The 27,196-nt window shown below is 44.7% G+C and overlaps 1 long non-coding RNA gene across 1 annotated transcript; it reads right to left on the bottom strand.

Annotated features, from left to right (window-relative positions):
* Positions 1–27,196, bottom strand: LOC115099859. The gene is made up of 3 exons (XR_003858902.1): positions 26,933–27,196; positions 18,792–19,274; positions 1–3,668 (listed from the first exon to the last, which is right to left on the bottom strand). It is a non-coding gene; the product is annotated as an uncharacterized LOC115099859 (long non-coding RNA).

Genomic DNA, 27,196 nt, shown 5'->3' on the forward strand with positions numbered 1-27,196 from the left:
TCTAAAGGGTAAATACTATTATAGATAGAGACCCAATATATACCATACACCAATATCACACTACATTTTTACTGAAGATTCAGTGTTACCTAACATATTCATATATAATATATTCTGAAATAATATTAAAATATATTCTTATTCACTTCCACATTCATTCAATACATAACAATTCTACCTAAAATAGGTCACTATCTATCCCGTACCATAGAGATCACTACAGATTTAAATACAAGAATATTTTGTATACACATATAATTAAATCATTTTCCCTATAAATACAGTCACAATATAACAATGATAAAGCTCTCGAGGTCAATATTCAAAAGATATTTAGACAGATGACTCCCAAGTTATCCATCTAAATGGCAAATGTGGCCTATTCAGCTTCCAGCACAGACTCTCTCAGAGCCGCGCGAAGGTGCTGGGAGCAGGCCAGGGGTCCCATGTTCCTGGCAAACAAAACTATAAGGAATCGGGGGAAGGGGCACTGCGATCTTTTAAATCATTGCGGGGGGAGGGAAAGGAGGGGTAGCCTGATTTGGGTGTCAGAAAAACACGAGGATGGGAGGTCTTGGGGACATTTTAATGTTTTGGGGGAGGGTGAGGTGGGCACAGCCCGACAGGGCCTTTATTAGATATTTTGTGGGGGTAGGGAGGGATGGCCTACTGGCACAGCTATTTATCTTTAAAGATATCCAATTAAGTAGCTCGTTATCCAGGCACCCCAGGCCAGTTAACTAAAAACCTAACAGGCTACTTTCAAACAGAGCTGGTTAGGATTTTTGTTATCCAGTTAAATGTAGCCGGATAGCTTTAAACTTATATATTCAGCGGGATGTTTATCGGATAGTTAAGTTAATCGGATAAGTAGCGTCGCCCTGATCCACCCACTGCTCATCCACAAATTGATTGGCTAAAAAATAGCCGGATAAGTAACTTATCTGGTTATCGAGTGCTGAATGCGCTTTGAATTTCATCCCAGTATACATTAAATATATAATTAACAAAATTGTATAGCATATCATTTAAATACTATATCATACTACTTCTCCACAAATATGCTGAAAACCTAGTGGTAGATATTCAGCGGGCAGCTGGCTAAGTTACAAGGATATTCAGTGGTTCGGCTATGCCGCTGAATAACCATGGAAAAAGCGCTACTTAGCCAGATAAATGTTATCTAGCTAAGTCTAGACCTGCTTAATAGCAGGTCTAGACTTAGCCGATTAACTTATCCGGCTAAGAAGCGTTTTTTGCACAGATATTCAGTAGTACTGCTAAAAGATAGCTGGATAAGTCACTAGTGGCCACTGAATTTACCCAGATATTCAGCAGCCACTAGATAGCCGGAGAAGTACTACTTATCTGGCTATCTCCGTTTGAATATTGGATCCTTAGTCAAAAATCTAAATCCCATCTTCTGATTATCCGTTTTTCCTTTTGATTTCACTCTACTGAAAATTGCTACGTTTCCATTTTTCTTATCTTTCCACACTGTTATAAATCACACAAAGTATTTATATTTACTAATCTAATCTTAACATCTAACACTGTTATTTTTTATTTATTTTTTTAATTTTATTTTTATTCATTTTAAATATTACAGCAAGTCAAACAAAACTGCTTATTGAAAAAGAAATGCAATTATACATACATTGTACAAAATAAATTCTAAATATTTGCATGAAAACTCTAGTATAATCCACTTCCCCTTAAAGAAACTCAAACAGAGGGCAGTAATTTGGAAGAATTTAAGTAACACTGTTATTATGAACATTTATAATAATCCATCTCGCCTCATATTCTGAATTTCCTTTCTATTCATTTCAGCCCGATGGTTATGTATCTCACATCGAACATCAATTTCTCAAACATCTTGCTAACTGCATAAACACAGAAAGAGACAAAACTTCTGTCATCTATACAGTACTTTAAATATATGCCAATTTTAAAATCTTAAACTATCACAATTCTCATTCACTGGTAGTTACACTCCTTGTCAAGCAGTGTGACTACCAAATCGACCCAGAATAATGTGATGCATGTGCAATAGAACGTGCCTAACTATAAAGAAATTTAAAAGTAACGTGATGAAAGTCAACGAATCATGTCCACTTGTTTGAATTCTAGATAGTTTTCATATATCTGCCTACTGCGTAGACAACCAACCATGAGCTCGAGCAAACCAAAAATATCCGCAATCAGATGAATATTACAAATGACTAGCCTTAACGTCCACCATCAAATTACTATTACAAAGGATCACGACATAATTGTTGTCCACCCCTCCTGATACATCATAATAGTCATATCAAGGTTACAAAGACATTATTCAAAAAACAAATTATCAATAAGAATATTGTTGTTGTTAACTCTACATTGCCAATAATATTAAAGAAAGGACACCCATTTGATTTCTTTATTTAAACCATGAGTTTCTAGAGTGTTCCAATAGAAAGTGAATCTTGTATAAGAGGTGGGAAATGTCCCCATCTTTACCAGCAGTAATTTGATGAATAACAAAAAACTTATCTTGCAACATATGTTCAAATGAAGACCAATGAGTGACCAACAGGGCCTGAGTTTTTCTTGTTTTATTATAACTGAAGTGTTCTAATATGCACAACCTGATCTGTCTTTTAGTTTGTCCAATGAAGATGCATTTACATGTACGTAGTTAGCACAAATAGATTAAACCATTGGGTTGGAAGTGTGGAGGGGACATTAACATGATGGGATTGTTAATCGGGATTACCCATCGGCTCGGAGTTAGCCTGTTGTCTGCTGCACCTTTACAGATAAGGAGGGTGGCTTTCTCCTGGAAGCCAACGGCCCGCCATTCCCCCTGTCACTTTCTCTTCCGTGAAACTGGTGAATGGAATCCAACGTGAAAGAAGGGGCGTAGCATCAGGGGGAGAAGGTGACATGGGGAGGGGAGGTAGGCTGCGAAAGGGGCTTTTCACGATGTTATTTTTGTGTCTCTGATTCTGAACAGTGCCTTCCATTTTATGGAGACCGAAAGGAAGACATGTGGTGGGGGGAAATAAGGGTATTTGGGTGAATGTTTGAAGGTGGAAGGAGAAAGAGGGTTAAAACTTGCACTTCTTCTTTCCTACCCTACAATCTATGTCTGCTTCTATTCAATAAATTATTTTTTACCAAGGAAAGCTGAGTGAGAGGTTTGTTGTGATTTGCTTCTAATTGTATTTATTGTAGTGAAGAGTTAGAATGCATCGGGCCAGGGTGGGGATTTGTCTGGGACGGACGCCCTCTCCTCCAAGAGCGTGCACACACACAGACACATGGGAGCAGAGATTCTCTCCCACAGACATCCACCGCCAGGCGAGACCAAGACATAGGCGTGCTGTGCTGTTCAGGAGGGAGATGGACCGCCTCCACGGGTCCACCTGCAAGGGGCACCTCTTGTGTGCTCACCTGCATTTCAGCAGCACTGACCAAACTGCTGGCTGTGCTGGAAGCAGAGCACTGAACTATTGGATTAGACCCCCTTCAAAGTGGGAAACGGCTTTTTTAAAAATAATAATTTGCTTCAAAATTTGCGGCTTGGAAAGTGTAAGAAGAACTCTTTTCTCTCCTGCTGGCTGCTCTGACTTCATGATGGGGCTCTGATGAGAGCAGGCAGATGTGCTGCCCCTGGATTTCACCTGAAAGTGAGAAAATACCATTGTTTAAAATATTAGACTTGCCTTGGAAGGCTTCGTAGTGCTCCAATATAGTAATAGAGAGCCACAAGCGAACATAGCTTATGGGAAGAAATGCTGCTGTACAAATGGAAAAAAAAAAGCATTTTGAGTTTAATATTGTGTGCCATGTGAAGAGGTGCTCTGTTCCCCCAGCAGAGCATGGCTTCACTGCCTGCCTCTCCCCGGGGAGCTCTGAGCGCTGGCTGCCTCCCTGCCTCTCCCTGGGGCTCGCAGCATTAGCCACCTCTCGGCTTCACCGTGGGGTGCGCCTCAGCACTGGCTGCCTCCCTGCCTCTCCCTGGGGCTCGCAGCATTGGCCACTTCTCGGTTTCACCATGAGGTGCGCTGCAGCACTGGCTGCCTCCCTGCGGCTCGCAGCATCGGCCACTTCTCGGCTTCACCATGGGGTGCGCTGCAGTACTGGCTGCCTCTCCCTGGGGAGCTCTGAGTGCTGGCTGCCTCCCTGCCTCTCCCTGGGGCTCGCAGCATCGGCCACTTCTCGGCTTCACCATGGGGTGCGCTGCAGCACTGGCTGCCTCTCCCTGGGGCTCGTAGCATCGGCCACTTCTCGGCTTCACCATGGGGTGCGCTGCAGCACTGGCTGCCTCTCCCTGGGGAGCTCTGAGTGCTGGCTGCCTCCCTGCCTCTCCCTGGGGCTCGCAGCATCGGCCACTTCTCGGCTTCACCATGGGGTGCGCTGCAGTACTGGCTGCCTCTCCCTGGGGAGCTCTGAGTGCTGGCTACCTCCCTGCCTCTCCCTGGGGCTCGCAGCATCGGCCACTTCTCGGCTTCACCATGGGGTGCGCTGCAGCACTGGCTGCCTCTCCCTGGGGAGCTCTGAGTGCTGGCTGCCTCCCTGCCTCTCCCTGGGGCTCGCAGCATCGGCCACTTCTCGGCTTCACCGTGGGGTGCGCTGCAGTACTGGCTGCCTCTCCCTGGGGAGCTCTGAGTGCTGGCTGCCTCCCTGCCTCTCCCTGGGGCTCGCAGCATCGGCCACTTCTCGGCTTCACCATGGGGTGAGCTGCAGTACTGGCTGCCTCTCCCTGGGGAGCTCTGAGTGCTGGCTGCCTCCCTGCCTCTCCCTGGGGCTCGCAGCATCGGCCACTTCTCGGCTTCACCATGGGGTGCGCTGCAGCACTGGCTGCCTCTCCCTGGGGAGCTCTGAGTGCTGGCTGCCTCCCTGCCTCTCCCTGGGGCTCGCAGCATCGGCCACTTCTCGGCTTCACCATGGGGTGCGCTGCAGTACTGGCTGCCTCTCCCTGGGGAGCTCTGAGCGCTGGCTGCCTCTCCCTGGGGCTCGCAGCATTGGCCACTTCTCGGCTTCACCATGGGGTGCGCTGCAGTACTGGCTGCCTCTCCCTGGGGAGCTCTGAGTGCTGGCTGCCTCCCTGCCTCTCCCTGGGGCTCGCAGCAGCATTGGCCACCTCTTGGCTTCTCCTTGGGGTGCGCTGCAGTACTGGCTGCCTCCCTGCTGGCCTGCAGGAAGTGAAATAGCTAAAGACGAAAGGTCTGGCTGGCACAAGTGTAGCTGAATCTGTAGGAAAACCTGTCTGTTTTGGAGAGCAATCAATGGTTTGCATAATTTTTATTCTGATTTAGAGGCACTTGGTTATCTTCTTACACCTTCCTACATGAAACTGACCAAACTCAGCTCTTGCACACCGAGGTCAGTGTCAGTAAGTGGGGCTAGTGAAAGCAGTGCCCAAACTGTGAGCCCTGACCCCAAAGGACGTCATAAGATCAGTTTGTAGGGTCAGAAGAAACAGGGCTGCCTCCACCACACGGAGCTCTGGGCCACCACTGCAGGCTGAATCTGGCAGCGGCAGTCACCACACACTCATAGGCCTCACTCCCTCTCCTCCAGCACAGGATTTCAGTTATGTGGGAAATCTGCAGCGGGTCAGCGTCTGGGAGCATGCACTGACTCGCAGGCCCTGCCCTGATTGCTGTCATTGTCATTCCTTGCTTTGGGACGGGACTCAGGGTATTTCTGCCAGTTTGTTTTGATCAACATCTGGGGTTGTGCGTTTTTTGAAGTTTTAAAATGGGGTTGAATAAAGGGTTGGGGAGCACTGGGCTAGGGGGATCATGGAGTGGCAGTAAATTGATGTTCCTACCGCAGATGAAAGCAGCTCCTATCCCCTGTCATCTTGTCCTCTTTACCCATCCTGAAGTGGAATAGTTGCTTTGCAAGGCCCGTCCAGGCCCATCTGTTAAATCCTTCCTGTAACCAATTGAGTGGAATTAGGGGAAGGAGAGAGGGAGTGACCTCTCTAATCCCAGGCCGGCCTGCAGGAGATTTCAGAGGATTAGAGCCCGGCTGCTAACAAACTTATTAAAGAAAGAGACGGTAATCCGATTTGGAGCTGTCTTGACATCTTCACTCTACATATCCTGTTGGAGGGATAGTGCTTTCTGGATACTACCCCCCCCCCCCCCAACACACACACACACACAAGCGTACGCGCACAAAAAAAAAAAAGAGGGAATTTCAGAACACATCATTTTTGGGAAGGGAAGGTCGGATCTTCCATTCTTCTGGGGAGTTTTCATGGAGACTGCTGCTGGTAGCACTGCTTTATCTGTACCTTTATCTCACATTTCTTCCCCCGCCCTCACCCTGTGTCTCTACTTCTCTGTCTCCCCACTGCCACCACCTGTTTGCACCTCTCATGCCCTGTGTCTGCACTTACCCCATCCCTCCCCAACTGTAATGATCCCTACCTCCCATATCCCCCTTTCCCCAGTGGTGCCAGTACCTCTACAGTGTTCTTCAAGGTATGGCCCAGAGGCCACTGGCAGCTCCCGTGGATCCTTAGGGGGCGGCCCCTGATTGGTCACCTGCCACTGGGAAAAGATGCACGTGCTAAATCCACACACGAAGGGGGTGGCGATGGTGAGAAGAGCCTGCTCCAGTCGTAGCCTGGCCCGGCCGTTAGCTGTACTGGAGAAGGAGAGGCAGACCATGGCAGTGAGGCACCCCGTCCTCTGTTCAGCCTGGCCCTGCGGGTGAGCCGGAGAGGAGCAGGGGAGGCAGAACGCTCTGCTGCCATGACAGAGCCCGACCCGGCACTGCAGCACTCTGAGAGCAAGAGCAGCCAGGTCCTGACCCAATGGCCCCGGGGGCCCTCCTCCTTCCAATGCCGGAGGAGAAGGTAGCACAGCCCAGGAAGAAGTGAGGGCACAGAGCTGCAGACTGAGATTGCACGTCTTCACTGTCTTAGCTGTTGGCAAGGGGAGGAGGGGAGGAGCTCTGGAGGGGGGGACTGGAGGTGGAAGGGTAATACAACAGGTAAACAGCAGCGGCAATGGAAGCTACACACACAGAGACAGGCCGATGCGATAATCTGAGTGTTATGAAACTCTGCACTGGTTCTCGGCGCAGGTTTTTAACACTCAGATTAACAGGTTTTTTTGTAACTCCCGATGCAGTAAGCTAATGCTATGCAAGTGCATCAGAAGTTAAAAAAAAAAGAAATGCATTAACTGTAAAATGTCAAATACACATTTTAAAAAATGGGGATAGGCATCCCTGACAGAGCGCAGTCGTCATTCGACGGACAGGTTGTCGCCGTTATCAGAGTATGCTGCCGCCACTTACCCAAATAAGTATTGGTTTATTTGGCGTGGTTCGCCACTAGTTAGCCGGATAAATACTTAGCCGGCTAACTAGCAGCAAACCACAGCAGACAACTGGATAATTTCTGACTTATTTGGCTAAGTGGTGGTGGCGGCTGACACCTCTTACCCAGATAAAGTCAGTATTTATCCAGCTAAGTGTTCTGGACTTTTTTTTTTTTTTTCACTTTTTTCCTCCATTTTTAAGTTTTAAATGCCAATGCAGTAGCACTAGAAACTTAACTCCATTTCTGTCCCGGAATGAAGTTTCCAGCATTACGAAAGAGTGCATTTGGCCATCACAGCTCTCCACATTGGGGGAGTACTGCTTAATGCCCTCATTTGCCTGGGATTTCCATGTGAAAACGCTAAGCAGCACTCCGTTTTCTTGCTCATTTTCTGCAGTTAAAATTCCTAACTGCGTCGGCGGTAAGGTTCACCCAGAGAAAACGAGTGCATAACTGCAGGAAAAAATGTGCATTGGGCCAAATGCACTTTTCTGTTTTGGCCTGGAAAAAAAAGGTGCCAGTTCTCACATGCAGGATGCAAGGGGGTGTTTTTGAGGGACCACCTACTCCCTGGAAGAAAGCCCTCTACCCACATACACACCTGTGCCAGCTGCAGAGCAGCAGAGAGGAAGGGACAGAGGAGGCAGCGATAGTTAATGGGAGGTTATCAGGTGGACCACCGGTCAGCTACAACATCTGAGGGAGCCCTCTCCCCTTCTCGGCTCTTCTCCAGCCCTATTGGGTTGTAAACTAGCCCTCGGTAAAAAAAAATAGTGAAGACCCCACAGCCCTACTGTGTCTGTATCTCTCTCATATTTATCTCTCCCCTCCCCATTCCCTAATGTCTGTACCTCTATGTCTTCTCCCATGTGTATTTAGGTACAAATTAATAAGTAACTCTGTATTGTGCATGTGTAAATATTTGTGCCAGGGAATGTGCGAAGCTGTGCATTGGCAATTATGAGGTCCATATTCAGTGCCACTTAGCTGGATACGTTTAGACTTATCCAGCTAACTGAAGAAGGCTGAATATCTGCCTGGGATCAGCAGTCGCCACTTAGCTGGCAAAGTGTTGGGCAAGGTGGGGATTAACTGGAAGGAGATGAGATAGTCAGATAAGTTATCTGGCTAATTCTGGTTGTGCTGGAGACCTGTTCTAAAGTTAGCCAGATAAACTTATCCAGCTAACTTTTAAATAGCTGAATATACCGTCTAAGTTGGCAGGATAGTTCAGCCAGGCAGTGGCTGAATATGGACCTCTGTGTGTAGGGATGCGCGATGTGTGCTGGAAGGGGAATTATGTTGGTGCGTGAGTCTGCTTTGGTCAGTGAGTGGGTGTTGTACATATTGGTAATATGTACATATTGTGCATTTGTGCTGGTGGGAATGATAGGATGGCAGCAGTCATTAACCCTGTCTGATCCCTCTCCTCCTGCCCTCCCTCTGTTGGCTGCTACTTCTCTCCCTCCCCTGAGAAGTGATTGATAGCTGAGGGCAGTGCCATTACCAGCGCTGCTGCTGGTGGGTTTCACCTTGATTTCCCCAGGCTCCTGCTAACAATTTCAATAAAGTTGAAAGTCCTCCCTCTGCCCCTCCCATTAGTCCCCTAAGACCTCTGCCAGCTGCTCTCCTTCCAGCTCTGACATTGTCAAGTTTGGACTTCATGTGGGACTCCCGACTTTATTAATAGAAGAGCTGATGTTCTTTCAGTGTAGCTTACACTGTTCTGGTACAGTAAGGCTTCCAAAATATACTTTCTTCCACCCTGCTGTAGTGCCTTTGTGGATATAATTCTGAATGTGCACTTGAAAACCTGTTGCACATTGAGCATGTCCACGCTGAACAGATCAATGTGTACTGGACTCCAGCTCATAAGAAACAGGAAAATTCCAGCTGGGGGCATTTTTTTCAAAACTGGCTCTTGGGCTATCTGTCTGACTCCCTCCTGTGCTTTCCCTGCAGCGCAAGTTTCAACAGCTCCCAAAATCACACCAAGCTGACCCTTGAAAGGTATATCATATGACCCAGAACCTGCAAACTTGAACCAAAAAATCTCCAACAGAAATTTCATATTTGTCCTAACTAACTAGTAGTAGACCACACCTTAGAGTAGACTGGGGTGAGCAAACTGAGCTGCAGTCCCCCCTTCCATCCATGCAATCAGTTAGGCCCATTGCAATTATGGACATTCGATGCATTTGAGCACTAGGGATGCCAAATTCTTCCCTAGCGCATCCTTTTTAACTCAACAGCTCATTTAAATATTGTATCAGACGCCCAGGAGACATGGCTGTGCGTGTATTAGGAAAACAGGCACTCAATAGATTTTAACGCACATCTTATTGATTCGGCCTCTCAGATATTAAGACTCACACATTGTGTGTCAGAGAGAGTGTATGGGTCTCTGTCTCTGACACAGACACACAAACACTTGCTCTCAGTGTGCGAGTGTCTTTGTATCTGAGAGAGAGTGAGTCTGTGTCAGAGAAAAAGACACACACACACACACATTCTGCTGTTGAGCTGCTGTTCATGTGATCATGAGTGCTCTTGCTCCAGTGCTGCCACATCATTATCTAAAAGTTTTGCTTGCTGCCAGCCCTTTTCCAACCTGCAACAGCTCCCTCCTTTTCTCATTTCCACCCCTTCTTGGCACCTCCACTCTCCAATGAGAAGACTCGTTGATTCCACAGCAGGCTGCCCCTCTCAGAGATCATCCCAGCCATTTCAAAAAGAGGCCTCACTAAGAGGCCAATGCTGAACGCACCGTTCTGCCTGCACTTCGTGCATTTTTTTGTGCACGAAGTGCAGGCAGACGTTTTGCACACCTATATTGTGTTTTTCTAATGGGAGTACTGCCTAGCACTCTTGCATGAAAATCCCATGCAAATGAAGGCATTAAGCATTACTTACTCTCCAATGCAGAAAGACTACATCTGGCCTCTGCACCTTTTTAGCACTGAAAACTTAATTTTGGATCAGAGTTGTCACTTACTTGGATAAGTCTGTATTTATCTGGCTAAATAGTGGCTGACGCCACTTACCGGAATAAGTACTGATTTATCCAGCTATCTGGCAGAGGGTAACAGATTGTACAATGATCAGAAAGAAAAATCAATTTATAAATGCTGAAATCTTACAATGCAATTTTAATATACCTTTAAATACAAGAAATTCAAATACATGAATGACAGCATTACATGTCAATCAGGCAGGTACACTATACCAAATACAACGCTTCAATTACATTTTATCAACATACCTGGCCCTCATTGATAATCACTACCAATCATGTCAACCTCTTACCAACTAAAATCATTCCTTGTGCCGATTACCTCATATATTGCACACAACCACTCACACTCATGAACCAAACTTCTCTCTAATCATTTATTGATAATCTAAAAAAATAGTTCACTCTATTTCTCTTCCGTAATGATTATATCTATGTAAAGTCCTTAATCGCGGATCAACTTCCCACTTTAATTCTTCAATATCCGTACTCTTCTCTCATTTTGGATGTTCGTCTTAGATGATCTAGTGAAGCTATCCTGATTCAACAAATACACCGACAAAGGTCCCTTATTTCATCCATACTGGGCTTCTTCAAGGGGCATGAATAACCAAATCTTACAAATAAAAATACATAAAGAGTTTATATCACCATTCTAACAGCTTGCAGTGCTGATATCCAAACAACCAATAATTCAATTTATCTTACCTATCAATGCTTAATTTGTTAACTATTGACTGTTTTTCAACCAGCACTTCTCAATTGTAAACATCAAAACGCCATATAGAGCCAATTTCAACTACCGTGAACCTGCAAAATACATATCATATAACCAATTTAAAATCATTTGAAATCCCTATTCAACACAACAACACAATTCATCATACATTTTAAACAACATTCTTAACACGATATTTTAAAGAAACTTAATATCCAAATAATTCAATACTACTGACCTGCATTGCTGCTCAAAAACACTTCAGCTCAAAGATGCCAACAATGTCAATCACATCACTAAATACCCTACCAAGGGCACATACTAATCAATCAATCCCCAAACTGATCATCATGATATTAATATTTACAAAAACACCGACCATTCTATATCCTCAGGGCTGCTTCTAATCTTCTCTGTGCTGTAGTGGTTTCACTGAGCCAGGAATAGAGGCAGTGCACTGCTGCTGATTTTTGTTTTTCTTTTCAGTATGGGAGGGTCAGGTTGCGAGACAGTGTGAAGAAGATTGCAGTTGTGGCAATGCTAGTGATATTTTTGTTTCCATATGCCTGGACACCAGTGAGGTGAACAATGTACTCTCAAGAGAGTCTTACCAGGCTGCCAGTCTTTTTTTTGTCTATTAGTGCAGTGTTTCCCAACCCTTTCCTGGAGGCACAGCCAACCATGAGATAGATTTACATACATTAGAGACCCAGGGTATGCAAATCTATTTCATGCATATTCATTGTGGCAAACCTGAAAAACCAACTGGTTAGGTGTGCCTCCAGAAAAGGGTTGGGAAACATTGTTAGTGTGTTAACAGTTTTTGTGTGTGGAGTTCATCAGCACTAGTGCACATAGTACAGCACATGTACACAATATATGTGTCTGTGTCTGTGTGTGTAACACAGTTCTCCATATGAGTGGTACTGCGAATGGGGATACAATTATAGTATCAAATTTATTTGTACTATCCAAATCCTGAGTAGGCAGTGCATCCTCCTATCCCAGCATCTCACATTCATGAAGGAGATTGTGGTAGCTAAGGTGTCTGAATAGGAGCACCAGAGGCAGAAGCACAGTGGGGATGCAGTACAGAAAGAGTTGCCACCTCAGAGAATAGTGCAAGCAGGAGCAGCTCCCTGTCAGCTACCACTTCCTCCTCCATCTCAACATGCCAAAACCATGTTGCTCACAAATAACCATCTCTGGTGACACAGGCCATAGCTAAACCAGCTGGCAAGAGAGACCCTGGTCCTGACCCAGTAAAGGTCATGCTTTCTCTCAAAGACTCCCTTACACAAGCTCTCATTCACATACACCCAGGCTCCCATGCAAACACCCAGGCTCCCATTCTCACATGCACGCACTGGGGCTCACCGCAAACCCCTTCTTCACTGCCATGATGATCGGTTCTCATGGCGGCCTTACGTTGGCGGGTGTCTTTGCTGCCAAGGGGATGGGCTCCCGTGGCAGCCTTACTTCGGTGGGGGGGGGGGGGGGGGGTCTTCATCACCACGGGGATGGGCTCCTATGGTGGCCTTACTTTGGTGGGTGTCTTTACAGTCTGGCAGCCTGCTGCTGCTACCGCCCTCCAGGTGTGCCAGGAAGTTTAAAAACAAAATAACGTGATGGGAGCGACCAGCCCACCAGGGAAGCCCAATAGGGCAATCCACCCATATTCCTCCCCACCACCTAGCATGTCCAGTGTCTGTGTGTTCTTAATGCCAGCAGTCATGATGAGCCCTCATCTCTCAAGCCTGGCCCAGAGTTATGGTTTTGGTTTATTTATTTATATTCTACTTATGCATAATCCCTAGGTGGCTTACAAATCACATACATAAAAATAGAACCACTTAATAAAAAACAGTATCACAAAAGCATAAAAGGAATAAATTATCACTTCAAATATAAAATACAACCAAGATAGAATAAAAGCAAAATCATAAAACTAAACAGAATAAAAATATACTAATCGTAAGCTTGTTAAAAAAAATAATGTCTTTAGCTGCTTCTTAAAGGTTTTTGTGCAAAGCAGAGAGTTCATCTCAAGCAGTGAATTGTTCCACAAATCAGGGGCTGCTCTTGAGAAAGTGCACAAGAAGTTTCATTCAGGTATGCTTGACACATAGAAGGAACTTCCAATAGATCTTTCTGGGATGACCATTGTGCCCTTGTTGTATTGTAAGGCTTACTCAGGACATTAATCCAGTTGATGGAAAAGCTGATCTTTTTGAAAATCAATCTGCTTTTGCTTGAGTATCCAGAATCTCCATGCAAGTGGCAAGATCACTGAAAACATCTTGAAGGCCTAGCTGCTATTCTGCCTACCTGCCATACTCTAGGTATTTCATCTTAGGGGTCTTGCTGCTACCACTCTGTCTACCAGCCTTGCCTCTTATGTACAACCTTAGGGATCATGCTGCCATATGCCTACCTGCCATGCCCCTCATATACCCCATTAGAGATCTTGCTGCTATTGCTCTGACTACCTGCCATGCCCTGAGATAGTGCATCTGGGGCGTGGCAGGTAGGCAGAGCTATAGCAGCAAGGACCCCTATGGCAATCATTCTGTTAATATGACTACCTGCCATGCCAGCTATAAACCAGCATGGGAGTTTTGGTGCCTCCAGGATGTTTGATATTTGTATCTCCTACCTTGTTTGTTGGTTGGTTGTTTGGTTATCCCAGGGCCTTTTGTCCCCAGAAAAAATTTTTGGAAAAAAAAAATGCAAGTTTCTCCTCCTACCCCACCTCTTTCTAGTTCTTTGTTGAATTGTACCTCTTTACAAACCCAGCCTAATTCTCTTACCCTGTTTCTTTGTTGGTTATTTGAGGTGTTTTGTCTCTAAAAAAAAAAATTAGAAAAAAATAAAAAAAATACAAGTTTCTCATCCTACCCTATCTTTTTTTCTGGTTATCTACCTTACAGGCAAATTTTAAAAGCCCTGGGTACCAAAGCTGGGAGATACGAGCACCAGTTGGGCCAACCCATGCTGAGTGGATTTTATAAGCTGCCCATGGATGCCCGTATCTCCCATTGCGCACACAATGAAATAGTTTGCAAAAACGGGCAGGAAGTAGGTGTGGTTTGGGTGCGACATGGGCCTATCTGGGGAAGGTCAAGAGATGTGTGCATAAATACATGCACAGGCACATGCCAGGAACCCCTGCTGCGTAACTTTACTACTGCTTTGGATGGCATGTAAGCAATAAAACAAAAAAAGTCTAGGATAATCAGCGGGGTTTTAAGGGTTGAGGTTAACGGGGAAAGGAAGACTAAAAAATTATGGGAGTATGCAAGTCCTATCCCTAAACTGGGAACAAACTGGGAAAACTAGCTATGGTGTCAGCATGCATCCCTTATAAAATTCTCCTACTTACATGGTAAAAGTGGCATTTGCATGCACAGGGGTGCATCCATTTAAAATTGTGTGCACATGTACTCGTGTCCAAGCTATTTTAGAATATGCGCACTTGTAAGTGTGTATGTTATAAAATGGATGTGTCTCTGGATGCGAGCTGGCAGACGCATGCGGCTGTATTAAAGTTATTGTCTTATTGGTTTGTTGTACATCTCTAGGATCCCAGCCTAGATCTCTCACCCTTCTTCTTTCTTGGTTATAGTGGGAATGTTGTCCCCAAACACCCTCAGTCAGAAGGCGGGCACAAGCAAAAGATGCATAGGAAAGATCATTTGCATATTTTGAATGTGCTAAAGGTTTCAGTAGGAAGAGAGAACTAATTCAAAACAAGAAAATCAACAAAGTGAAGAGACTGGGTTCAGCTACAGAATTTGGGAAAAGCTTTCTTAATAAAACAAAACAAAACCCTATCAAATTACTAGGAAAGCCACACTAATGAGAAACCATTTACATATTCTGATTGTGACAAAAGTTTCAATTGAAAAGAAAATTACACAAGAAACCCCAAATTCCACCCAGCAACAAGATCAGTTTCAAGAAAGGGAATGTAATGAAAGTTTATATCACAAAAGCAATACTACAGATCATTCTCTTGTTCTAAATCTGACAAGTGGCAAGTGCTTCAACAGAAAGACATACATCTCCCATGTCATGCTGCCTTGCTGATCCTACACCTTAGCTATCTTTCTTCCTCTCAGCATTGCTGCCATACTCAGACTTTGTACTTTGAGGATCATGTCATTCTGCCTTGCTGTCATGCCCCACACTCTACACTTTAGGGCAGTGATGGCATGCACTGCCTCCATTGTATGCAAATCTATCTCATGCATATTCATTGTGGATATCCTGAAAACCTGGCCCTTTTTGTGGCAATCAAGTATTGGAGTTCACCATCACTGTTTTAGGGTGGTCTTGCCATTGGGAGGGAGCTGCTTTGCACCTCTCAAGGTGCCTTGGTGTGTTGATGCCACTCTTTGTGCAGCTTTGTCCCTTTATTGGTACCTTGGGGGTTTTTCTGGCTACCATTTCTGCTTCATCCTCCCCTTCACAGTTCATAGAATGTTGATGCCACTCATGGTGCCACTTTGCCTCTCATGCTGCCTTCGAGGATTCTTGCCACTGTGTTGATGCCCTCATTTAAAGTCTTGGGGTGTTCTTCCCCCTCTTGCTGCTTCTTTGCTCCTCTGATGGAGCCTTGGAGAATTCCTGCCACTGCTGGTGCCTCTTTATGATGCCTTAGGCTATTCATGCCACTTTTGTTGCCACATTGAAAGTCTTGATGCATTGGCATGCCTTCCCCTTTCTGATGATGTCTACCCACCAGTTTTATTAGAATTGATGAGAAAACCCAAATTTTGGAGCCCAAAATAGGCTGCAGAGCTTCCCTCGTGGACTTAAAAATAAACAAATGAATAAACGAAAAAATATTTTCATTTGAAATTAATGAACTGATTGGAGGTGCCCTACAAAACACATGAATGAACCAAAATTAATGTTTTCCTCTGTACACCTCTACCGTAAACATACACAATTCTTAACACTTTAAAAGAAATACTAACCTTAAAAACTAACACACAATACACATGGCCAATAATAACTTAACCCTTCAATAACGTTTTATACAGATTTTAAACGCTTTCCCAGCAAGTCCAACTTACCATCTGCAGATGAAGGTTCTGCAGTGAGCACTTCCTCTGGACCATTGGAATCCTGTGCTTTTGAACCTTATTTAAGCAGGATAAGGAATTGTACTTGCATTGTTATTGCTTGTAGAATTTAACAAACTTTGCCTTCTTTTGGTTTTGTACTACTTTTTGTGTATATCATTTTTTGAGTCTGTAAATTTCCATTTGTTTGGGAGTAAGAATTGTATATTTATGGAGCGTGTTTCTCTGTAGGGTCACGCAGATTAACCCTGACACCACCACAGAACCTATGTCCCCAACACTGCGCCACGTGGGTCAGCGCTAAGTAGCGCTTGAAAGGTGGGTTATATTTACAGTGCTGCTTCCGAGGCACAGTGACTGTTACTTTTAAACATTCGCGTGGGCATACGTGTGTGCGTGTTTGCCAGCTCGCACCCAGGGATGCGGCCATTTTAAAACATACGATTATATATATATGCACATTTTATAAAATCGGATGAACGCACACAAATGTGTGCACAATTTTAAGTGAACACAAACCTTTGCGTGTATGTGCCACTTCTACCGTGTAAGTGGGGGGATTTTAATAGCCACGTGCGCTGTTGCAATTACCAATTTTCCCAGTTCGCTCAGGCAAGGGATAAAACTTTCAAACCCCCCTAGTTTATCAGCCTCAATCTTTACAACCTTTACACACGTATGCCCACGCGAATGTTTAAAAGTAACAGTCACTGTGCCTCGGAAGCCGCACTGTAAATATAACCCACCTTTCAAGCGCTACTTAGCGCTGACCCACGTGGCGCAGTGATGGGGACATAGGTTCTGTGGTGGTGTCAGGGTTAATCTGTGTGACCCTACAGAGAAACACTCTCCATAAATATACAATTCTTACTCCCAAACAAATGGAAATTTTCAGATTCAAAAAATTATATACTCAAAAAGTAGTACAAAACCAAAAGAAGGCAAAGTTTGTTAAATTCTACAAGCAATAACAATGCAAGTACAATTCCTTATCCTGCTTAAATAAGGTTCAAAAGCACAGGATTCCAATGGTCCAGAGGAAGTGCTCACTGCAGAACCTTCATCTGCAGGTGGAAAGTTGGACTTGCTGGGAAAGAACGTTTAAAATCTTTATAAAATGTTATTGAAGGGTTAAGTTATTATTGGCCATCTGTATTGCCTAGATTTTTTTTTATTTTATTTCTAAAAATAAATCAAACGAGCAACACCTCCCAAACAAATCAAACACAAAGAAAAGGGTGGGATAAGAGCTAAATAATCACAATACTATATATACTAAAAACAATTATATATTTCTATATTATCATTAAAAGGAGAGACGGTATTAGAGAAACAGGTGTAGGGATTTTAATCCACTGTCTCTTGCCTGCAATGGGCTTCAGGCAATATCAGTATTTTAAACACCAAGAATTCAAATCGTGTATCATCACTCCTCCACTCACTATACCTAAAAAAAACCCAAAAACTTTATTCATAAATTCTCACCAAAAATTAAAAAAAAAAACTATCAGAAAAAACTTTTTTTTATATAAAAAAAATCAATCAAATCAAAATGGCCACCAAACAGTACTTAGCTTGATCAAATCACAATTTGTATTTTAACCAAAAATTTCTAATTCAGTACTTAGCTGAGCAGCTGTACATGCTTTACTTGGTCAGAAAATCCACCAGTTTAATTTCACAACTTCATCAACACAATATGGCCCATGTTTTGGCATAAAAATACCTTCTTTATTTATTTATTTATTTATTTATTTAAGATTTTTATATACCGGCATTCATGATACAATCACATCATGCCGGTTTACATATAACAGGGGTGTACAATGAACAACAGAGTAACATGTGGAAGTGAGCAGTTACAAATAACAAGGGAATTAAAAACTGGGAGAAGAAAAGAAAAAAAGAGGAGAGGATAACATTAGATAAAGATATTTACATTAGATAATACATTACATTAGATAATTCTTCAGTTCATTAATGTATTATCTAAAATAAAAACAAATAATTTTAGCATTTCTAATTATAAAATGGCTCTCCTTTTAATGATAATATTGATAAAACAGGAATAGATAATAGTTTTTAGTATATATATGCTCTTATCCCTCCCTTTTCTTTGTATTTGACTTATTTTATTACTTACGTGCCATCCATAGCAGAAGTAAATTTACATGGCAGGGGACCCTGGTGCACGCCTGTGCACATGAGCATTTATGTGCAAATTTGAAGTTGAAATCCAGGAATACCCATTCTCCACCCAGACCACATCCACACCCTGACCCTTTTTTGGAACTTTTTGTGTGTGTCGGGCTTTTAAAATTCACCTGAATGTGTGCAAAGACATTTATAGATTTTTCTGTGCTGAGTGAGTGGATCTATCTCAAAGTCCCAACACAGAGATCAAATAGTTTAGATTGCTCCCTTTCTAGATATTTTTCCCATGAAAAGTTAAGGTTACAAAAACATTCTGCTTCTCCCAGTCTTCCTGAGATGATAGCAATTCAGAATAAACTTCCTCCTTCTAATGGTTTGGACTTGGAGCTTCAGGATCATGGTTTTCAGTTCGGAAATCTCCAGATATGCTACAAATAGCAAAGCTACAGGATTTTTAAAGCATATGGCTTCTCTACAGCTTACCCAAAGAAAGGATCCTCTGACTCGTTCACTCCAGAAAGGATTCACAGTACCATGAGGAGGTCTAGCATTTTCCTTAGAGTGTTGGGACGATTCCCTTTTACTCGCTGGTCCAAATCCTTTTCAGGCAGACTGTTCCACAGAATCGGCCCAAAAGCTGAGAAGGTTCTGTTGCAAGTCTCAGTGAGATGGGCTAGCCGTGGGAAGGGCACTTCAAGTAAGTCGCGTTATCTCCAACTTCGGTCTCTCTGAACTGAGCACACTTCTAGTCGTCAGCACGTTCGCAATCTTCTGGCTCTATCGGTAGGACTCAACCCACGGAGGTTCACAATCTCTGGAGCATGCTGTATGGCACAGGTGCTGCACTACAGCAGCTAGGATAAGCGTGTCTTCAGGCCCGTGAGCCGCGTGTACCTGCAGTGCTGATCTCTCCTTACGCCTCTTAGCCACAGCCCCCAATTTCTCGGAGCAGCTCAGAGGTGGATTCTGTGGCAAGAATTGGAAAATTCTGTGACAAAGTTTCAGAAATTGGTAATTCTGCGGCATAATGCATAGATTTGTATATTACATTATTTAACTTTTATTTTCTTTATTAAAAATAAAGGCATTTTCTGACATTTATTGTGTGTCTGGATAATTTGCTCTTATTTTAGGTTTTGTGAGGGTGGAAGAAAAGAAATCTTTGTGATTGGTGCAGGGGAGAGAGGAGGGGGGGATGGGATCTCAGAGAAGGAGAGAAGATATCTGGGATGGGAGGAAAAGAGAAACAGAGATGGGAAAAAGGATTGGATTTAGAGATAGGGGAAGAAAGAACAGAGATGGGGGAAGGATTAAAGAAGGGGATCCAGAACTTGGAAAAGAAGGATCAGGTCTGAGACTGGGGGAAGGAGAGGTAAAGGGAGGGAGGAGTCCCTCTTTCATTCCTTCTCTCCTCCTGGTGCAGAGAGATGCATATCATGGGGCTGAATTCCTCTCTCACTCACACACATGCTTATGGTATATCCAATGCTTATCCCCTCTCTCTCATGCCCCTGTCCCTGGATCAGTCCCCTCTCTTTCTTACATACATACATATATACACTACCGGCGCCTTTACTCCTCCCTCTCCCCTGTTGATTTCCACCCCCTTTCCTCTCCCCTATCGAGCCAATTCTCTCCCATCTCTCTTCACCCCTCACTGATTCTCAGCCTCCTAGCCCCACCCCTGCCAATTCTCATCTCTTACTGTACCGATCAGGCTGTAAGAGGAGAGCAATGGTGCCCTGGTCTGTGTACTTCTCTGCTTTTGGGATCGTACTTGGGGGTTGATCCGCTTTGAATACCACAGTGAAGGGGTGGCCAACTCCAGTCCTTGAGGCTAGGGTTTCAGGATGTCCACAATGAATATGCATGAGATCGCTTTACATACAATGGAGGGCATGCATTCAAATCTATCTCATGCATATTCATTGTGAACATCCTGAAAACCTGGCCAGTTTGTAGCTCTTAAGGACAGGAGTTAGCCACCCCTACTACAGTGTAGCTCAGTCCAAACCCTGAGCTGAGCTCTGAGTCGCAGAGGAGGAGGCAGCTCAAGGCACCGCTGCTCACCTCTACCTATTGCCGGCCCAATCAGCACAGGAGGGGGAAGAGGAATTGTCTGCACCAATATTCAGACCTAACCTCTGCTCCTCAGACCAGCCCCTGATCTGCCAAAATTCCTTTGAGGACCCAAAAATTCCTCGGCAAGGGATGAATGTTATGGCCCTTAATCTTGACATGGAAGTGGGGGAGTCTGGAGGCCTCGCTCATTACTCACAGCACCCACTTGCATGGCTTTGCTAACTCTTCTCATGGCAGTGAAAGCAGCAGGAACCAGCATAGAGGAGGCATCACATCCTCAGCCTCAATGGAAAATGTACAGGGAATGTACAAATCTACAGCCCAGCGTACCACCCTAACAGGTTTGTCACCCTAGGTACAGGCCTAGTCTTGTGAACATTTGATGACCCTCAGAGTGAAGAAACTAGCTAGCTTGATGTTACCCAGGTAGAGAGTCAATCAAGCTAGGTTGAGAGAACATTGCACAAATCTCATCTTTGGATGAGTTTCCTCACTCCGAGGGTCATCAAATGTTCACAGGAGAGCACTGTTCTGTTCATACAACTCACACTGAATATCAAAGTGGCCCCTAACCCCCCTACACTAACACCTAACCTCACCTCGACTTACTAGATGGGCCTCCCATAGAGATATAAATACCTTTCTAGGGTCAGGGCATTATGGCTAGGCTCTCTCGCACCAAATAACTACAACTTTTATGGTGTAGTTATTCAGCACAAAAATGACAGCAAAAAGCATGCATTCCTTTCACTGTCTGGGAAATCTTCACAGTCAGCCCCGGTGCCACCCCAACTCCTCCTCTTCCAGGGCCAACTCCACCCCAAGCTAGCTATCACACACATGCAACAGCTTTAGAAAATGACCCCCATAGTTTGTTCCTTGATGAATTTTAATTTTACATTAAAAAAAAAAATTAACTTAATTTCTTAATGAGATTTAAAAATGGCACCAGGAAACAAAAAAAATGTTCATCATTTGTTTACTATGCTAACAAGTGTCCAGACATCTAGAAAGTCAGATTAATTTTCAGAGAAATTCTGAGAATAGTTGCAGGTACAGAACTCATTTAGTCACTATTTTCTGATTTTGTACATCTTATTCCTTATATTCTGGATCCCAAGTGGTTCCGTGTTGCTTCAGGATTGGTCCAGCAGGAGCCCAGGCCCTTTCCCTGTGCTGGCTTCCTGTCCAATGCTCCTAAGGTGTGCACAGCCATGCAGCAGATTTCTAGTGGTCACACATGCTGCACACCTGGCCACGCAGGCTCCTGCGCTGTCACCTAGCAGGAGCAGCAGCGGAACCCTGTCCCACCACCACTGGCACCACAAGCATTTTCAAAAACTCATGGATCAACGTTTCCGGGTAAGTCGTGAGCGGGATTTATTTGTGCTTCTGAGTTCGGTTCTGCTGGTTTGGGGAACGGCATCACTAGGCTGCTAGCAGTTCAAAGGTTCAGACTCGACACACAGGCAGACTAAGAAAGCATGAGAGGAACTAAACTGCACAGCATGCGTTAATAAATGGATTTACTTCGGGGTCAAGCTTCAATCCTGAGTTCTGAAACACACTTTGGGGGTTGAAGCACTGATCTCACAATGCATGAGATCAGCAGGCAGGAAGTGAAAAATGCTTGCCGTGCTGGCATGCTGTATGCGTTGGGCCGCAGGTGCAGGGATCTCACCACTCAGTTAAGAGAAAGATGGAGAGAATGAGGAAAAAAGCTGGTTTTCAGGTTCTAGTGGTGGCAGTGGTGGGAGTAAGGAAACAACCTGACCATTCTTCTGAAACTAAACTACTGATTTTAGGAAATTGGATAAATAATATACCAAGTATTCTGATATAAATATGAATCAAAATTCCCATTTTTTCCCGATCTGTTTATTCCCTCCCAAAATGTCGTGATTTTCCCCCGGTTTACATCTCTACCTGCTCACCTGCTGTCGCAGGAACTGCTGGCCCACAAATATTGAATACGCTCACAGGGGTAAATTTTAAAAAGGTGCGTGTGGGCGTACATGTGTGCGCGCTACCAGTCGCGCGCACATGTACCCCCGATTTTATAACTTGCATGCGAGAAGCCACAGATGATGAGGCATCTTTGTCAGACGTAGTTGGGGTATTCAGCCATGAATTCAACTGATTAAATGCATTTGTCCAAGTCTCTAGTCCTCTGTTGTTCAGCAATGCGTTGGGCCAGGTCAGGGATGGCCTGAAGGGCTGAGTCCTGAGCCGGGTCCATGGAGTTAGCAATCTGTTATAAACTGGTATGTTTGTAGACGCTGGATCGAGGTGAGAGCTAACTCCACCCACATGGAGGAGCCTTGTGGGGACTCACCACGATAGGCGTGGTCTTTAGCTGAGACGGACACAACAGCAAAGAGACTTTATTGTACTGGAATGTAGAAATACCCACCAAGTGGGAAGAGAGAGACACAGTCCAGAGGAATGGGTAGCTCAATGATGGTATCCTCGGTAGTGGTCCACGGAGCGGGGTACGCCAGGGAATCCCTCCTTTGATGGGAACTTCTCTGTATTGATCTGGTAGTGGCCCGCAGCGCGGGGTACGCCGAGAATCACAGGAGAATGTTGAGAGTAGAGCAGGAGGTCAGTAGAGCTGAATAGCAGATGGTACTCACTCTGAAGTGTGCAAGGAAGGTTGCTGAGGCGAACACGGTAGTGGCCCGAGGCACGGGGTACATCGGAGATTCCGTCAGCTGAAAGTAGTGAAGTCACAAGGCTGAACCAGACAAGCCCAGAGTGGATGAAGAGAGACTCCAGGCAGGAAGGCCCTCCAAGGAGCGGATAGCCAGAACGTGACAAGGCCCCGAGGAGCGGGTACTTAAAGCGTTCGAGTCTCTGGGTCAGGAGTGAGTTCAGTGTAGCGAAGGAAAGCATCTCCGAAGGAGTTGAATTCAGCAGGAAGGAAGACCTTGTTAACTCGTAGGTAGCTCAGACCGGCTGGTTCAAATACACGCAGGCAGATGACGTCATGTGGAGGGGACGCCCCCGAGGTTCCCACCATGACCTGTATAAGATGGGGCCTGGAGCGCGTGCCCTAGGCAATCCCCGATTCAAGATGGCGGATGGGATTGCCCATGCTGTCCCAGGAACGCTGAGGAGAGCGGCATGCAGAGGCAGAGGTCGCCGATTGTCCGAGAATTACTGGTGCAGGAAAAAAGGAGGTGAGCAACAGAGGTCACAGCCGTCTGTGACCGACGGGTGCAACAGTCAGTCAATCTGCAGGTCCTGGCTCTTCCGTCTGAAGTCCTCCCATTTCACCCAGACCCCCCCACCCACTCAGTATTTCACTTTTAAGATGTTTACTATCACTCCAGATCTAGAACAGGTCTAAATATAGCCGAGTAAGCTGCCAAATCTGCACATGGAAATCTCTTATAAACTAGCAATGTACTCATGTAAATGTTGATCCCACCTAGGAATACCCCAGACCCCTCCTTTTTTTTTTACATGTGTAGATGTACTCGTGAACCCTTACTTACATGTGTATGTTGGAGGTTTCTAAAATAGCATATGAATGAATATATGTTATTTACACATGTATGTGCTCATTTTTACCCATGCAACTTTTGAAAATTCACCTTTTAGGCGATAGCTGCCACTTATCACTGTATGATAGCAGCATGGGATCTATTTATTGTTCAGGATCTTGCCAGGTACTTGTGACCTGGATTGGCCACTGTTGGAAATAGGATACTGGACTTGATGAACCCGCGCTCTGACCTAGTATGGCAGTTCTTATGATACCGAACAGCAGGGATGCACATTCTTGATTTTTTTTAAAGGATTTTTTTTTTTTTGCATTGGGCATGGGAGACATTCCGGAACTTTTCTGGTTTGCCTGCTCTAATCACAGACAAAGGGATCTAAAATTCCATAAAACCACATAAACCCCAGTGAAAAACAATACATCAGTCTATGTGAGCAGAGCAGATTACAGTGGGCAACAATGAAAGTGTTACTGACCTAAAAAGGTCCTATTCTGTAGTATTTTGATGTGCTGAACACGAATATGACCATGAAAAGTTTTTATTGGCTCTCGTTTTGAAGATATTTAATATAGTTCACTTTCTATGTTTAGTCATGTAAATTTATCCAGGATGTAATATTGCATCATATTGCATAATACCATCATGCACACATCATCCAGAGTTTATTACATCATTTTCTGATGCAATGCAGTTCTACTGCCATGCTGCTGCTGAGTAAGCTGATGTCAGCAGTGTACTATATGAAGCCCAGTCAGAAAGGGTGAGCATTTGAAATATTCATGCTGGCTGACTACTGCTGGACACGCCGCAGAGATGCTCCCGAACAGGTGTACAAGAGACAAGCAAAGAAATCTTAAGACGTAGTCTATGACTTCATTTTTCAAACGGTATTAACCGTAGGTCTCCTCCTATTGGCATACAATTCAAGATGTAATTATATTATTGCATATTACAAAAAAACTAGAGCCAATTTTGAATTTTCACAGTCACATTCAGGTTTAGCACATGGAAATGTATAAGAATTGACTAATTTCATTTCCATAACATGACTTTTGTGAAAATTTGTTGCCCAGTGTTATATAACTAAGCACTTAGGTACAGCCCTTTGCTTCCTCAGCTTTAAATGGTAACATCATTCTTTCTTTCTCTGTCCCAAGGACAGGAACCCAGTTCACAAGAGCTTCCTCTTGGAGGTGGCAGTATCGTGTATGTTGTTAAATTCAAATATAAAAAAAAAAAAAAAAAAGGTCCGGGCAGGTTTATAGCACTAAATAAAGTGCTACACAACATTCAAATAATATTTTCTCACAGCGAAGGAACGTTTCTTTTCTCTGTGGTGGTCTCTCCACGGGAGATGGGGCCAGAGCCCAAGCAAGAGTCAAAGGAAAGCTCTGAATTAGAAGCAATTATTAAATCATTAAAATTAAAATTCTTTAAGCTGCACCACAGCAATTCTTCTGGGGAGGGGACGCGTCAGCGAGAATCACAGATTACCTCACAGGAGCTCATTGGCTCTAATGGCACAAATAATCAGGTGGCTGTCTGTGAGGTTATTTGTGGCAGCGTTTGTAGGGGAACTGCTTAAAAGAGTCTGCATTGTGACAACATAACATATGCTTTTCAGCTGCTGAAGGGCAGCTATTACTGCTTGCCATATGCATACCTGGGAAGTTCTGAGTTTTGCTCACCCTGAGATTTCTCAAAATTAGCAGGGGGGGGGGGGAGAATGCGGAGGGAGTGGTGGGAGAGCGGGGAGGGAGGAGAGCAAGTATTGATTATTCACATAACTGGGAACTTTTGATTTCCTGTCACCCTGAGATTGTCCGGGGGGGGGGGGGGGGGTAGCAGCATACACACACAGTTTGTCACAATAGCACATCCACATGTTCAGTCCCACACATACACGCACTCTCTCACATACGCACACACTTCTCTCCCTCTATCATACACGTGCATACTCACTCCTCTTGCTTTTCCACACACATATGCATACTAAGTTCTTCCACACACATACATGCGCTCACACACACATGCACTCACTCCTGTCCCTTTTTCACACATACACTTCTCTCCCTCTCATACACATACATGCACTCACACACACATGCACTCCTGTCCCTTTTTCACACACACACTTCTCTCCCTCTATCATACATATACGTGCACTGTCACACACACACATGCACTCAATCCTGTCCCTTTTTCACACACACACACACACACACACGTGCACTGTCATACACACATGCACTCCTGTCCCTTTTTCACACACACACTTCTCTCCCTCTATCATACACATACACATACTCACTCCTGTCCCTTTTTCACACACACACTTCTCTCCCTCTATCATCACATACATGCACTGTCACACACACATGCACTCACTCCTGTCCCTTTTTCACACACACACTTCTCTCCCTCTATCATACACATACATGCGCTCACACACACATGCACTCACTCCTGTCCCTTTTTCACACACATCTCTCCCTCTATCACACACATACATGCGCTCACACACACATGCACTCACTCCTGTCCCTTTTTCACACACATCTCTCCCTCTATCATACACATACATGCACTGTCACACATACATGCACTCACTCCTGTCCCTTTTTCACACACACACTTCTCTCCCTCTATCATACACATACATGCGCTCACACACACATGCACTCACTCCTGTCCCTTTTTCACACACACACACTTCTCTCCCTCTATCATACACATACATGCGCTCACACACACATGCACTCACTCCTGTCCCTTTTTCACACACATCTCTCCCTCTATCATACACATACATGCACTGTCACACACACATGCACTCACTCCTGTCCCTTTTTCACACACACACACTTCTCTCCCTCTATCATACACATACATGCGCTCACACACACATGCACTCACTCCTGTCCCTTTTTCACACACATCTCTCCCTCTATCATACACATACATGCACTGTCACACACACATGCACATTCACTTCTCTCCTTCTTCCACACATAGTCCTCACCCCAAACCTACCTGTCAGCAGCCTCCTCTTCCAGAGTGGACAGATCTCCAAGCAACTATCCTTGCATGGGCCCAATATAGCTTCTCCTCCTTCCTACGCGCCACCTCCTTGCAGCTCCATGGGCAATGGATCTCTTCCTTTTTCAGGGGTTCTTCTGCATGTGCGCACTCGCAGCCCGACTTCGTTCTGGCGTGGAGCCCATGCGCCTCTTCCTCCTCGCGCATATGGCTCAACGGGTCTCTTCCTTCCGGCGCGGGGCCCCACACTCCTCCTCC

Source organism: Rhinatrema bivittatum, chromosome 10 (genome assembly GCF_901001135.1).
Source record: "Rhinatrema bivittatum chromosome 10, aRhiBiv1.1, whole genome shotgun sequence".
Lineage (NCBI taxonomy): Eukaryota > Metazoa > Chordata > Amphibia > Gymnophiona > Rhinatrematidae > Rhinatrema > Rhinatrema bivittatum.